The sequence below is a fragment of the Vicugna pacos genome, chromosome 14 (assembly GCF_048564905.1).
Source record: "Vicugna pacos chromosome 14, VicPac4, whole genome shotgun sequence".
NCBI classification, from domain to species: Eukaryota; Metazoa; Chordata; class Mammalia; order Artiodactyla; family Camelidae; genus Vicugna; species Vicugna pacos.
Genome location: NC_133000.1, coordinates 31,622,605 through 31,636,632, shown reverse-complemented (window position 1 = coordinate 31,636,632; position 14,028 = coordinate 31,622,605). Strand labels below are relative to the sequence as shown.

Genomic DNA, 14,028 nt, shown 5'->3' with positions numbered 1-14,028 from the left:
GTAACATTTCAGATAAACCAGAATTTTAGGGAGTCCATATAATTTCTACAATACCTATATTAATAATATTTCTCATTCAATATAACCTTAGAAGTTTTATGATTCATTTGACAATTCCATGTTATTTAAAATGCCAAATGAAACCTTATAGTTAAAAATCTCTCTTTGGGATGTTTCAGGGGCCTTCTGTAGCATCCCGAACTTAACTAGAGATTAAAAGAATTTTAATTAATTAAATTAATTTTAATGTAATTAATTATAATTTTATATTTGGGGAGCTTTTTGAAAGATTTCAGAACACTTGATCAGAGAAACATATAGATCATTGTAAAGTAGTACTAATTCATTAACAAGAAAATATGTCAACGTAAAGGCAGAACAGGTCAGCTAAGTGGTATAAGAAGTTTTACAATCTGTTACTGAAGGTGGATTAATATTTTAAGAAAATTTTTTCCTCTTAACAGAGAGAAAACCAAATCTAATCTTGTACCAGCTTACTTCTAAGATTCATTTGCGTTGCCCAATTTGATTCTAAACTTAGCCAATTCTGACCACGTACAAAACTTTCCTCGGGGTTCCTTTTCCACAAGCCTTCCACAGATGTGTCCCTTATTTTGTCTTCCATTCAGAAGTAACCAGCTTCAGGAGAAAGTCACTATTTTTCATTAACAAAGTATAATTCCATTCTTACATCTTCCTTTACACATTTATATTACTTTCCTAGGATACTGAGATCATTCCCTTACTAATAGAGACCATTTCTGTGTGGCACCAACCATTGATTAATATTTCTAAACACCTTTAGTTTCACTGTAAGAGGAAGTTAAATGTTAAGTAATTCATATTTCAATCTTATTTTATCTGACAATGGCATAGATATTTAATAAAATCTTGTCATTTAACTTAATTTAGCACAACTCTAGAATTTAAAGATAACAAACATTTAGACATTATTTTAAGCATACATTTTAAAAATATATTTTAAATATTTACCCAAAGCTCTCATCTCATTTGCATTTAATTTACTTAAAATTTTACCACAGCACATTACTGTTATTTTTTTTTTGACAAATCTGCAACAGATATAACAGGATCTTATTTGACTTTCATTAAACCTAGGTACAGTAAAGGTATTATACATAATATTGATGACTTTAAAGATGTCTATATTAATTAGAACATACTTAAACTAAACAATATCAAATATTATCTTAATATTGAATATTTTCCAATTCACATGATGCTGAAAGTCAATTTGTTAAGTTTTTATTATAAAAATACTTAATTTTTAAGCTCGTATATTTTTACGTCAATTAAGCAGAGCTCTTTGACTTTGAATTTTTTTTTTTAGCAGTAGAAATATCTCACTTCTATAATCTGTATGCAGGCTTATGAACAGACAAAAGCTAGAGATCTCATAGATTCACTTAAAAACTTACTTATAAGATATTTATAATAATAGTTGGAGTAAGCTGAATTTGCTTGCTCAAATCACTAAGGCTTACTATTTATGAAACAGATAGTTAAGATTTCTTCACAAAGTCTGAAGGACCCGTCAGAGTTCTGAGTTCTAAAATGCCAAAAATTTCTTGGCCTCAAGTTTTATTTCGTTGAGCTAATTAAGCTCAGTCCTAGGTCACTGTTTGTTGTATTTATATTTCTGATCTTCAAGACAAAGACACTCTCTTCCATGTCCCCAGAGAACTGCTCTGTCACCCAGACCCAATTTTACCTCCTTAATTGGCATTTTTGTATCAGTGAGAAGAGCTGTAAACAAAGAATTCCATGTAATAAAACTTTAAGGTTTTCTTTATTATGTCTTCCAAAGCTTGCATAAGTCATTTATTAAGGTCTCTTTTCCTTGAGTTATAAGTTAAACCCAGGGTAAACCTATATTTTTTTATTAGCCACTCAAATTAGTTTTTAGTTTTACGTTATATTGGATGGCTCATGTAACTATATTGGTTTCCTTTAATTTGTTCAATTAATATTTTCAGAGGGACAGATATGTGCCCAGCCTTATAATACCAAGAAGGGGAAGCGTTTTTCCACTGAAACATATCTATCCGACAACATAAGCAAAAGGTTTATATAAAGACCATTTAAATATACCAATTTCACAAACTTTTATCTCAATTTTATTAAATCTTATACCTTTAATTTTTATATTTATTAAGTTTAATCAATAATTCTTTTTTCTAGAAGGAGTGCCAGAAACCTTTTTTTTGTGTGTTTGCATTGTATATAATTTTATAGAAGTCTCTAGGATGCCCAAGTTTCAGCCAAAGAGCTTAGGCCCTTCTCGATTTTTAATTTCATTTATTGGTCTGTTGTCCCAATCATTGATCAAGTATTTCAGTCTACATATAAATATATTTTTAACTGTGGTAAATAAAACGGACTTGTTTAAACTTTAATGTTGAGGGGGAGTAGGTGATCTCTTTGGTCCTTTTTTTTTTTAACTTTACGTAGTGTAGTATCAAAACCCTGTATGTAAATCCAAAAATGTCCATTTTATTTATCTCATTCAAAATAACCATATAAAAATATTTATCGTTTTGGGATAAGCTACTTATCTGTTTTTTCGACATTTTTACAATCATTTTTCCAGTTATTCAACCTAATTAACATTAATTATTCTAAGTTTTTATTAGCATCTATAGAAACATTTATCAGAAAGGAAAAACACAAATGTAGCTTTTCAAACCAGTTATATTTTTTTATCTGAGTTCTTAGGTTAACCATTAGATATAATTTTCTGCATTTAAACTTTATTTTAATAGGTACCAATAAAACAGCTGTTTATAATGAGATCTCTTTAAACTTTCACCAATTAAAAAGTTTTTCCAAATTAAAAAATCCATCATATGGCCACCAATTTATATATATATATAGTGATTTTAAACCAATAAGGTGAAGAGGCCCTTCCACATGAGAGTCGGGGTGTTGCCTAAATAAAATTCAAAGGTTTACTCTCCAAAAGCTTAAAGCCTTCGTGGTCCAGGCTGATGCAGCAAAGTTTAAGATGGCAAAATATCTGAAAATTGGTACAATCAAAGAATTGCTTAGAATCCCAATTTATTTGTGTGGCCACCATATGTACACAATACTTGAAACTTTGTACAGCAGAGTCCAAGGTTTCCTTTAAAAACTAAACTAAACATATATATACTTACATACACACACTTAAAACACCCAGAGAAAGATAAAACATTTACATTTCAAGGACACAGGAAGAGAAATCCAAGTTCCCCCTAAAGGGGATTTTGTTTTTATAAGTTCAGAATTCCAAAAAATATTTTTATCAGGCCTGGTTATTTTCAGAGTGAGTTTTTTTTTTTTCTTATTCCCGATTAATGTTGTAAGTTTTGTATGTACATAAATCTGGCTGGGGTAGTAGTTGGAGACTGGCAATCTGTCATTTCTTTTTCTTTTCTTTTTTGTTCTTTATTTTTTTTGAAAGTTCTATTCCCCATTGTAAGGTCGGGTTCTCACAATAAATTTGCTAGTAAGATTTCCCACAGGGACAACTCTGTGGCATGAAGCCTTTGTCTCTACCACTCCTGGAAGATTCTCTGTCACCCGAGAATGCTGTTACCAGCCAGGAGGATGGTCCGAATTTTTGAGTTGAAAATTTCCTCATAAGAGTTTTACTTTTATCCTGAAAAATTCAATGGAGGTAACCAAATTGAGGAAAATATTAGACCAGCCACTTACCTAACCACTCAGTCCTGAACCCAGTGTCTTTCAACTTGGACCCACTCGGGATGTCTCCACTGGGTGAGTATTTCCCTCATATGTTTCCACCAGCCCCACTTTGGACATATCCTCAAGGTGGGTATTTCCTGTTATCTTTCAAACAGGCCCCACCCAGTATGTCTCCACTGGGTGGGTAATTCACCTCAGTTTCTTTCAACTGGAGGGCCACGCACCTGGATACACCGCCAGATAAAACTTAGGATCATCAACCAATATGTGAGATCTGAGAACCAGGAGAGACTCAGCAAAATTCATCTGGACTCCCCGAGGAGGCGGATGGGCACAAAGGGCCAGTGCTGGTAGCAAGGCTTCGGTTACTTGGAGAGTTCAGGTGGAGAGAAATCTGCTGTGGGTCCCTTCATGGTGTCCAAAACTGTTGACTGAAATACATGTGCAGCTTAAAAGTTAAGAGTTTTGTTTTATTTGGTGGGAGGACTCGAGCCGGGATGACAGCCTTTCAGAACTCTCTGAGGGACTGCTTCCAAAAGGTTGAGGAAGAGCTAGGATACATAGGAGCTTTACAACAAAGACCAGGTTGTTGGAACAATAAAAGATTACTTGTTATCTAAAGAAAGCCAGGTGTCTCAAGTTCACGAATTTAGTGATTTTGTATGAATGGGAAGAAGCAAATATTAGGACTCACTGAATTCATTTTTTAGACAAGCACCTAGCTATCTCAGGCCAGTAGCCTGTCCTTTCTTATTCTGAGTCTGCTCAGAGGGCACCATTGTGATTTGCTGCTGTGGCTGGGCTCCAGGCCTGTCCTCGCTGGGGGGTGGCGGCAGCCTTTAATGACTTGGTATCAGTATTCTTTGTTTACTGATATGGTTGCAGTATTCTCATTCACATTGTAGTATTTTCGTTCACAGACCGATTATGGATAATCTGCAAACTTGGAAAGCAACCGAGATGGAATTAGTGCAGATACCTTCTGCTTTAATAAGCCGTGTGCAAACATAAACATGGAGGAAGCATATACTTGGATTTGGAGGTGTAGGGAAGGGATTCTGCACATTACAGGAGAACGCAATGCAGAATTCCTTAAGTCCACGTTCCTTTACTGTAGTGGTTTCTGAGAACATTTTATGGTAATTAAACAACATTGACAAATGTGGCACACATTGCATTTAAGAGATGGCTGGCTGCAAACTTGTATATTGGACAGGTGGAATTCATAGGCAAGTTGTCAGGTGGATGGGAGAGAGATGGAGCCAAGGCCTGGGCCCAGATTCCGGTTTAAATCACCATTTCTTCAACATAGGGCCTTGGAATAGAATGCATACTCTCTTAACCTGTTGGTGAATCTGTGAAATGGGCATGAAAATATTCGTTTCTTCCTGGGATTGTTGTAAGATCTAAAGAGTATTATAGCACACATGAAGCATTTTACACACTGGCACTTAGCAGTGTTCACTGTGTGGGGCCGCCCCGCTTAGCATGTGTCAGAGCCGTAAAGGCAGCATTTGTCTGTTGAGGACGCACTTGTAGCCCCTTGGCTAGGTTGTGAATTTGCTGATTTCCTTTAATACTTGTAACTCTGTGTGATATGGGCACTTATTTTCATGGACAGATGAGGAATCTCAGGGTAAAGAAGACTGTGTAATTTGCCCAAAGTCAGACCATAATTTTGGGTGCAGGGGCTTCGGTTCAGCATGGGCCCCTGGGCCTTCTGCTCTCTCCATTCAGCACCAGAGCCAGATATGGAGTTGGCTGTTTCACTGCCCAGAATATCCGGCAGGCGGCAAGACACACCTGGCCCTGTGCTGCTTGAGCAAAAACTCCGGAGGAGAGGCAGTTACAAAAGGGATAAACATAAAAACAGACGAGAGTAAACTGTGATCAGCCCTGAGAAGGAAGGGAACACATCTCGCCATGCAGAGCTGGGAGCTTTCCCTTCTGGGCTGGTCTGGGTGCGTTCATCTCAGCTAAACAAGCTCTGCTTTTGCAGCAAGGTAGGAAGGCAGGGCGCGTGTGGGTAGGTAGACAGGGCCTTATTGATCGTACTCATTCCCCATTAAGCGGCAGCTTTCACGGGCACTTACCTAGTAAACATTGGCCATAATCATCACGCACTTTGCTTGGTAGTTTTATTGACCCCAGCTTTGAGATGAGGTCATTGAACCTGGGGAGTTTGCTGCATGCCCGTGATTACCTTGCAAATACCCCAACTGTTCTTTCAATCTAGACTGGTGTGGCTGTCATGCCCCAGCCCTGTGAATGGCATCATGTAGCTTCTCCCAAGTGCCCCAAATGACTTACATTGATATGCTTAATTCGTAGGAAATGGTATGTGGTAGTAAGGGAAAAAAGGCAGTAAGAAATTGTTTGGAAAACTAGAAAAAAACCTATTCTTTCCCGGCTGGGGGAGCGTAACCTGTATCACCCACCCTAATCACTGCCTGTCACCTCCTCCCTGCTGACTCCGTGTTCAGAAGCCACTCTGAGCCTTGGGAGAACATTTTTCCTCATGACACTTTTGACTAGGACCCGCGACATCTCTGTCCCTGGTTAACTCTCTCTTCAAAGCCATTTAAATTTTTTGCAGTCTCCTCCACTCAGATGTAAGAATAGTCTCTTAAACTTCTTGATGCAGCTCCTTAATGAAGATCTTGCGATGGAAACCTAACCAAAACTGGGATGTATGCACAGTGACTGCAACCTCAGCACATTGTGAGTTCATAATCAGAGGGGTGGGTGACTCAGGAAAGGCTTTTTTAAGGTAACAAGGGGAAAGTGAAAGGATGCAGGCTGTTTGAGAAAGAAACATCTCGGTCAAAGCCAACAGGACACCTGTGTTCAGGATGGGGTGTGACGAGTGCAGAGTTCTCACAAATAAAGAAGTGATGTGATGGGAGGGAGGACAGTTGGGTACTTTATTGGGGAGAAAAAAGTGGGCTGAACATTTCCTGGTTGAACAAGAGGATTGTGACATGATGTGCTTGTATTTTGGAGAGAAGGGTTTTGTGGGGATAGGCCTAGGAGTACGCTGTCTGGCTGGGGAGTCAGCACAACAGAGAAACACAGAGATCCTGGCAGACCCCAAGGCCCAAGCTGGCGAGAGGCTGTCCGCAAATTGGAGCCCTGGAGGCTGGTTCTGTCCCTTAGCTGGGGACTCAGACTTCGCTTCACAGCCCAGTCCTGTTGATACAAGAATAAAAAGCGTTGGGCATGAGAAGGGCTGTGCCCCACCCTTTCGTTTAGCCCCTGGAATGTGCCCCACCAGATTTTGTTCTTTGACTTCATGCAGTAAAGAATTCAAGAGCAAGCCAGTGTTGAGTAAAGGTATATATATTCAGAGAGATACATTGAAATGGAAGAGAAACGTCAAGAGGTGTGGGGGTTTGATGCACAAATTAGAAGTAGGTACACACTCCACAGACAGAGTGTGGGCCTTCTCCAAAGAGGGAGAGAGAGTGGTGACCGCGAGGTGGCGCTGTGTTGCTTGTTTTCTTGGGCTTGGTGGTTTCATATGCTAATAAGTAGAAGGACCAGCCTAAAGGCAAGGGGCTGGGATTCCCAGGGAGTTGGCCATTTCCCACCCTTTGATCTTTTGTGGCTAGCCATGGGACTACCATGTTGCCTGGGGCATGTTATTCACCACGTTACTATTACAATGGGTGTTTACTGAATCTCAAGATCTGCTAGAAGTTAAATCTCTTCATCCTGAGCCTCAAGGCCTTTTGGGGGTTGAATCCTTCACCATTTTGATGTCAATGGCTGCGGCCTTCCTTGAATGGCTGTGCTCTTTCCCCTTCCATCCTGTATCACTGTGATGACACAAAGACAGTAAAGGCTGGGCCCTAACCGTGCTCCTGCATTTAACGGCGGGAAGTGTGGGGTGGGCTTATGATGACTCTGAGTGGTGAGAAGGATGTTTCAGATTTTCTCACGTGAGACATGGGGATCTGCCAGCAGCCTCCCCAGATTTATCTCACGGGCATTATCGCTTGTGTTGTTATGGAAACAACAGGCCAGCCAAGAAACAAGAGTCACACAGAGGGTTGGAGTACTGAGATTTATTACGCTGGCAGGCTCAGAAGGGTTTCTTTTCCAAAGCTCTGAGCACCTCCAAGATGTGCACATGAGGTTTTATAAGGTTAATTACAAGTATGGGGCTATTAGCCAATAAGGCTCAAACAACAAAAAGCAAGGAATCAGTACACTGAAGCTTATCAACTTGGAACAGATCACGTTAGTGACAAATGTTGACCTTGGATTTTCGGGTTAACTTATTAGCCCAGTAAACTGACACTAAACTTCAGATTTACCAGGTAGCCCAGCAAAAATTACATCACTAAACCGACACTTATCACACTTAGATTTGTGACTTAGCTTGTTAGCCCAGCTGTGGTTTTCCTTCACAGTGTCACTTATCTTTTGTATTTTTCTTTTTTCTTTTTTTAAATATTTAATCCAAATTTAATATCAGGGTTCTTTGGGAAAGAAATTTCTCTTTTTCTTTTCTTTGGGGCTCTTTTGAGGGGCAGGTAATTAGATGTATTTATCTGTAAATGGAAGCCCTGGGGCTTCAACCCAGGACCCCATGCACGCTAAGCACACGCTCTACCACCCGCTCCATCATCTATTCTTTTTGATTTAGCTGCCAAGAATCCTACAGCTGAATTTCTAGTCAGCCTTTAACACTTGCCCTGACTTCATGGAATCCATTTTTATGAGTTTATCTCCCCCTGGTTTCATTTAAGTATTGAATATCCATTTTCTCTTCACTCTCAGTTTTGCCTTTTTGTTGTTATGGTTCTTAAGCTGTTTATAAAAGAATTGTTAAAATTCTCTTTTAGCAAGAGGCTGAATGTAAATAAATATGTAAACAAACAGCACAATTAAATGCTTTTATACATTCTGAGCTGTTTAGTAGTTACTTAAAAACCGAATTGAATATTAAAGTGATAACATTTTAGAAATATTTTTTAATTTTTTATAAAAATATAGCTGATTTAAAATATGATATTAGTTTCAGGTGTACAATAGATGCTCCATTTATAGTTACTGTAAAACATTGTCTGTATTCCCTGTGTTGTAAGATACATCCATCTAGCGTGTTTACATTACATGTTGCAGTTTGTATAAGAAAGTTGGGTAACGCAGAGCCTGGGACGTGGCTGTGTCTGACCCAGGTTCACGCTCATCCTGCCTGTCAGAGCTCACGCCTTCACAACTGTCTGCACGGGAGCGAGTGGAGGCAGCTCTCATCAGTGCTGGCACCACCCTCTGAGTGGCAGTGACAGCAATGATTTTGTGTGGAGGTGCAAAGTATTTTTCCAAGAGCTTTATATGCGTTTCTGCATTTAATAATAAAAGCCCTCCTGTGAGGAAGCGTTATAAGTTTTTAATGTATAATACATTTTATTTTGATATTGATGGATTTCAAACCTCTGGAAAATTTACAGGAGTAGTAAAATAAATGCTTAGATACAGTTCACTTTAAAGGGCACTATTTGGCTTTCTGTGTCTGGCTTATTTTAGCATAAAGTTTCAAGGTTCATCCATATTGTAGCCTGAATCAGTACTTTAATTCTTTTTGTTTGATAACATCATTTTCCATTTTTTTTTGTTTTTGGTCTATTTAAAAATATTTTCATTGAAGTCTTGTTAGTTTATAATGTTGTGTCAGTTTCTTGTGTACCGCACAACATTTCAGTTAAATAGGAACATACCTGTAGTCATTTTCATACTCTTTTTAAACATAAGTTACTATAAGATATTAAATATATTCTCCTGTGCTATACAGTATAAACTTGCTGTTTATTCTTTACATACTCAGTATCTGCAAATCTTGAACTCCCAATTTATTCCTTCCCACACCCTCTCCCCACTGGTAACCATAGTTTGGTTTCTAAGTCTCTGTGTCTGTTTCTGTTCTGTAGATAAGTTTTTTTTTTTCTTTCTTTCTTTTTTTTTTAGATTCCACATGTGAGCAATCTCATATGGTATTTTCCTTTCTCTTTCTGGCTTACTTCACTTAGAATGACATTCTCCAGGTCCATTGATGTTGCTACAAATTGCATTATTTTATTATTATTTTATGGCTGAATAGTAGTCTATTGGACAAATATGCTACAACCTCTTTATCCAGCCATCTGTCAGTGGACATTTCGGTTGTTTCCATGTCTTGCTATTGTAAATAGTGCTGCTGTGAAAATTGGGGTGTAGGTGTCTTTTTGAATTAGGGTTCCTTCTGGATATATGCCCAGGAGTGGAATTGCTGGTTCATATGGGAGGTCAATATTTTGTCTTTAGAGGAACATCTATACAGTTTTCCACAATGGCTCCACCAAACTGAATTCCCACCACAGTGTAGGTGTGTTCCCAATTCTCCAGAGACTCTCCAGTATTTATTGACAGTGAACTTCTGAAAGATGGCTATTCTGACTGGTGAGAGGTGACACTTAATTGCAGTTTTGATTTGCATTTCTCTGATAATGATATTGAACATTTTTTCATGTGCCTACTGGCCACTTGTACGTCTTCATTGGAGAAATGTTTCTTTAGGACTTCCGCAAATTTTTGAATTGAATTGTTTGTTTGTTTTTCTTATTAAATGTAAAAGCTGTTTTCATATTCTGGGAATAAGCCCCTAGCAGTTTCATTTATTGCAAATATTTTCTCCCATTCCATAGGTTGGTTGTCTTTTTGTTTTGCTTACTGTTTTCTTAGCTGTGTAAAAGTTTGTAAGTTTAATTAGATCCCTCTTGTATATTTTTGGTTGTTTTTCTATTGCTTGAGTAGACTGCTCTAGGAAAACATTGCTGAGATGTATGTCAGATGTTTTGCCTATGGTTGTTTCTAAGAGGTTTATACTGTCTTGTCTACATGTTTAAGTCTTTAACACATTTTGAATTCATTTTTGTGTATGCTGTGAGGAAGTAGTCTAACTTCAATGATTTACATTCAGCTGTTCAGTTTTCCCTACACCATTTGCTGAAGAGGCTGTCTTTACTCCATTCCATGCTGTGACCTCCTTTGTCAAAGTTTCAATGACCAAATGTTTGTGGGCCTATTCTTGATAATTTTGTTTATCCGTTCATTGATGGGTGGATATTGTTAGTAACTTTTGGCTACTCTAAATGATACTGCTATGAATATTGATGTGAAATTTTTTATGAGAATATGTTTTCATTCTGTTGGCTGTACATTTGGCCCGCCATATCTGTAGTTTCCACTACATGGATCCAGATGGCTGATTGTAAAGGCACTCGAACATCCTTGGATTATGGTATCCAGGGTGTGGGGTTCCTGAAACCAACCACCCAAGGGTATTGAGGGATGACTCTACATATAGGAGTGGAATTGCTGAGCCATATAACTCTAAGCTTTTGAGGAAATAACAGACTTCTCCAAAGAAGCTGCACCATTGCCCCTTTCCTCTGGCCGCATAAGAGGTTACTCTGCCTCCTGAATGACATTTGTTATTGTCCATGTTTTGGTTATAACCATCCTAGTGGGTGTAAAATGAGATCTCATTTTGTTTTTGATTTCCCTAGTGATGCTGAGCATCTTTTCATATGCTTATTGGCCATTTGTTTATCTATTTGAATTCGTGGTAAATTTAAAAATTGGGCTTATTTCCTTGTATTGTTCAGTTGAAAGCATTCGTTATATATCCTGGATAATACTCTCTTATTAGATAAATGCTTTGCAAAATTTTTCATCTATTCTGCACATTGTCCTTTCACTATTTTTTTTTAAACATTAAAACAATTTCTTTACAGGGGAGGTAGTTATGTAAAGATTTATTTTATTTTTCTTGTTAAGCATGCACTCTCTAACTTGAGATACCCATTTTCCCTCTCATTTCACTTTCTTGATGATGTCCTTTGTAAGAAAAAGATTTTAATTTTGATGAAGTCCAGTTTATCTGCTTTTTTCTTCTATCATTTGTGCTCTTGGTTTTGTATCTAGGAAACCAAAGCCTATCCTAGGCCCAAAAAGATTTATACTGTGTTTTCTTTTAGAAAGTGTATAGGTTTAATTTTTACATTTCTGTCTGTGATCTATTATGAATTAATTTTATTTGTTATATAAAATATGGGTGTTCAGATTCCAGATTGATTCTTTTGCCTGCAGACACCCAGCTGTCCCTGAACCATTTGTTGAATAGACTATTCTTTCAATGGAGTGTTTTTGGCCCCCTAGTGGAAAACTGTCTGTAAATGTAAGTTTTCCCCGTGGGTTTTTATTGTGTCTCTTAGATATATTTATCCAAACTTATGCCAGTATCATACTGACTTAGTACTATAGCATTTTAGTACACTTTAAAGTGAGTCCTCCAACTTTACTCTTCTTTTTCAAGGTTGTTTTTGCTGTCCTGGGCCCCTTGCACGTCCATATGAATTTTGGGTTCAGTTTTTCAATTTTTGCAATGATGTTAGCTGGAATTTTGATAGGGATTCCACTGAATATATAGATCACTTTGAGGAGCCTTAACATTTTTAATAATATTGTCAATCATTCCATGAAAATGGAATGTCTTCCATATATGTAGTTCTTTTAAAATTTATTTTGGTGATACTTCAAAAAGTTCAATGTACAAATCTTGTAAATTTTTGTTAAATGTATCTCTCACTTTATTCTTAATGCTGTTGTAAATGGAAAGGCTGAGTTTCTTATGGGTGGGACTATATATCAATCTTCTTATTTCTAGAATTCCTTCACAGCAAATACCCTAGGTATATATTTGCTACATAAATCTATCCACAACTATTCCCCGCCCCGTGTTATAAGAAACCAAGACCCAAGGTAAGCTACTTGAAAACACCTATGTGGAAGTGAGAAATGAGACCCATGGGTGGGGCTTTGTGCAGATGATACTGAGAGCTTATTCAGAATGGCTTCTTCTTAATTTCTTTTGAACAACCCTTTCAGTGTATTTAGTCAGATACATTAAGATTATGCCCTTTTGATGTGCGGAGTAGCTAAGACTATAATTTTCAAATAAATTCTAGTGAGAGTGTTGTAATTGAAACCTAATTTGCATCAATCTTTGAAGATTTATGTTTCAGGAGATTTGACTAAAGAACACCTGTCTTTATTCAATAACGAGAACTAAATGCTCAAGCAACATGTAAGAGTTTGAGCAAACTGCCCCCGCCCCGTAGTGCTGGGTGGCTGCAGCTGTAACTGAGTCAGCGCTTACCTCTCCCAGTATGCTTGTGGTGATCTGCTCTAAGTGGCTCGTCCAACAGTTTGTCAGTAGTCTGTTAGACAATGTCATAAAACATTGATTGAAGGTTGCTGGAATGCAATATATACTTATTAATATTAAGTAAGTACATATTGAGTGCTTACTGTATGATGGAATTGTCCCTCAGCCTCACATGAATATTATTTCTCTTAAAACCTCTCATATTTCCTTGTTATTCTCACTTTACAAATAAGGAGACTGAGAATTATGTCTTCTCTCTTTTGGGGGGAGCTCATTATCAATGATGAGAATTTGTAAGGAAAAAGATATTGATTCATCATGAGAAAACATTTTTGTGAGAGTCAGCAATGAAGAAGATGAACACTGAAGAAAGTGATCATTGTTCGAGTGAGACAAGCCCTGGGTTGTGCGGAGTCAACATCCCTGTCCTGGACACGGTATGTGTAGGGCTGCGTGGTGGGTGAGGTGGCGCGGCCGCGCAGGGAATGCGGATGCTGGGGCCTTAGGCTGTGCTCAAGCCCGGTGGGGCTTTCTCCTAAGGGCAGTGGACCATCATTGACAGATTTTAAGTAGGAGAGTGGGGTGCTCTCGTAGTTCACATTTGTCTTGTAGAATGCTTGGAAACATTTAGAAGGCTTGGCAGGAGGTGATGTGATGAGTCAGTGTAGGGTGACTGCGAGGTGTAGCAGTGTTCAATTTTCAAGTGGTTTTCAGGCCCAGGCTTATGGCTTAGTAGCCGTGTCAGTTTGAATGACACATGCAAGGAATTGAAACAGTTTATCTAGTCAATTGAAGCAGTGATGTACCCAATTCCCAGGTCTGTTTGGAGATCCAGTGAGATACACTGTGCAGTATGCAGCATGGTCTCCAGCACAGAGTCAGTGCTGAGTGAGTGCCAGTGAGTATCTGGTAGGTCAGTTTAGGGTGGTGGGACTCGGTGACTGAGGATATCTGATCCTTGAAGGAGGGGTCCATTCGCATCTGTGAGTGATGGGCCTGAGTTGGTAAACGCAGGGAGACCTTACCCCCCTACCAGAGGCCCTGGGCAGGACGGCTATGGGAGGGGCACCGTGAAGACAGCTCTTTGCAGGTGGAGTTGGAGGTGC

At 38.4% G+C, this 14,028-nt stretch overlaps 1 protein-coding gene and 1 long non-coding RNA gene across 2 annotated transcripts in view; one reads left to right on the top strand and one right to left on the bottom strand.

Moving 5' to 3' along the window:
- The window catches only part of LOC140701225 (uncharacterized), a 60,968-nt gene extending 54,435 nt beyond the window's left edge, over positions 1 to 6,533 (bottom strand). Inside the window, exon 1 of the long non-coding RNA XR_012080187.1 lies at positions 6,419 to 6,533. This is a non-coding gene — a long non-coding RNA (uncharacterized lncRNA). The remainder of the gene's footprint in view (positions 1 to 6,418) is intronic.
- Positions 1 to 14,028, top strand: part of LOC140701208 (uncharacterized) — a 541,330-nt gene that overhangs the window by 109,677 nt on the left and 417,625 nt on the right. The gene's annotated exons all lie outside the window — the stretch shown is intronic.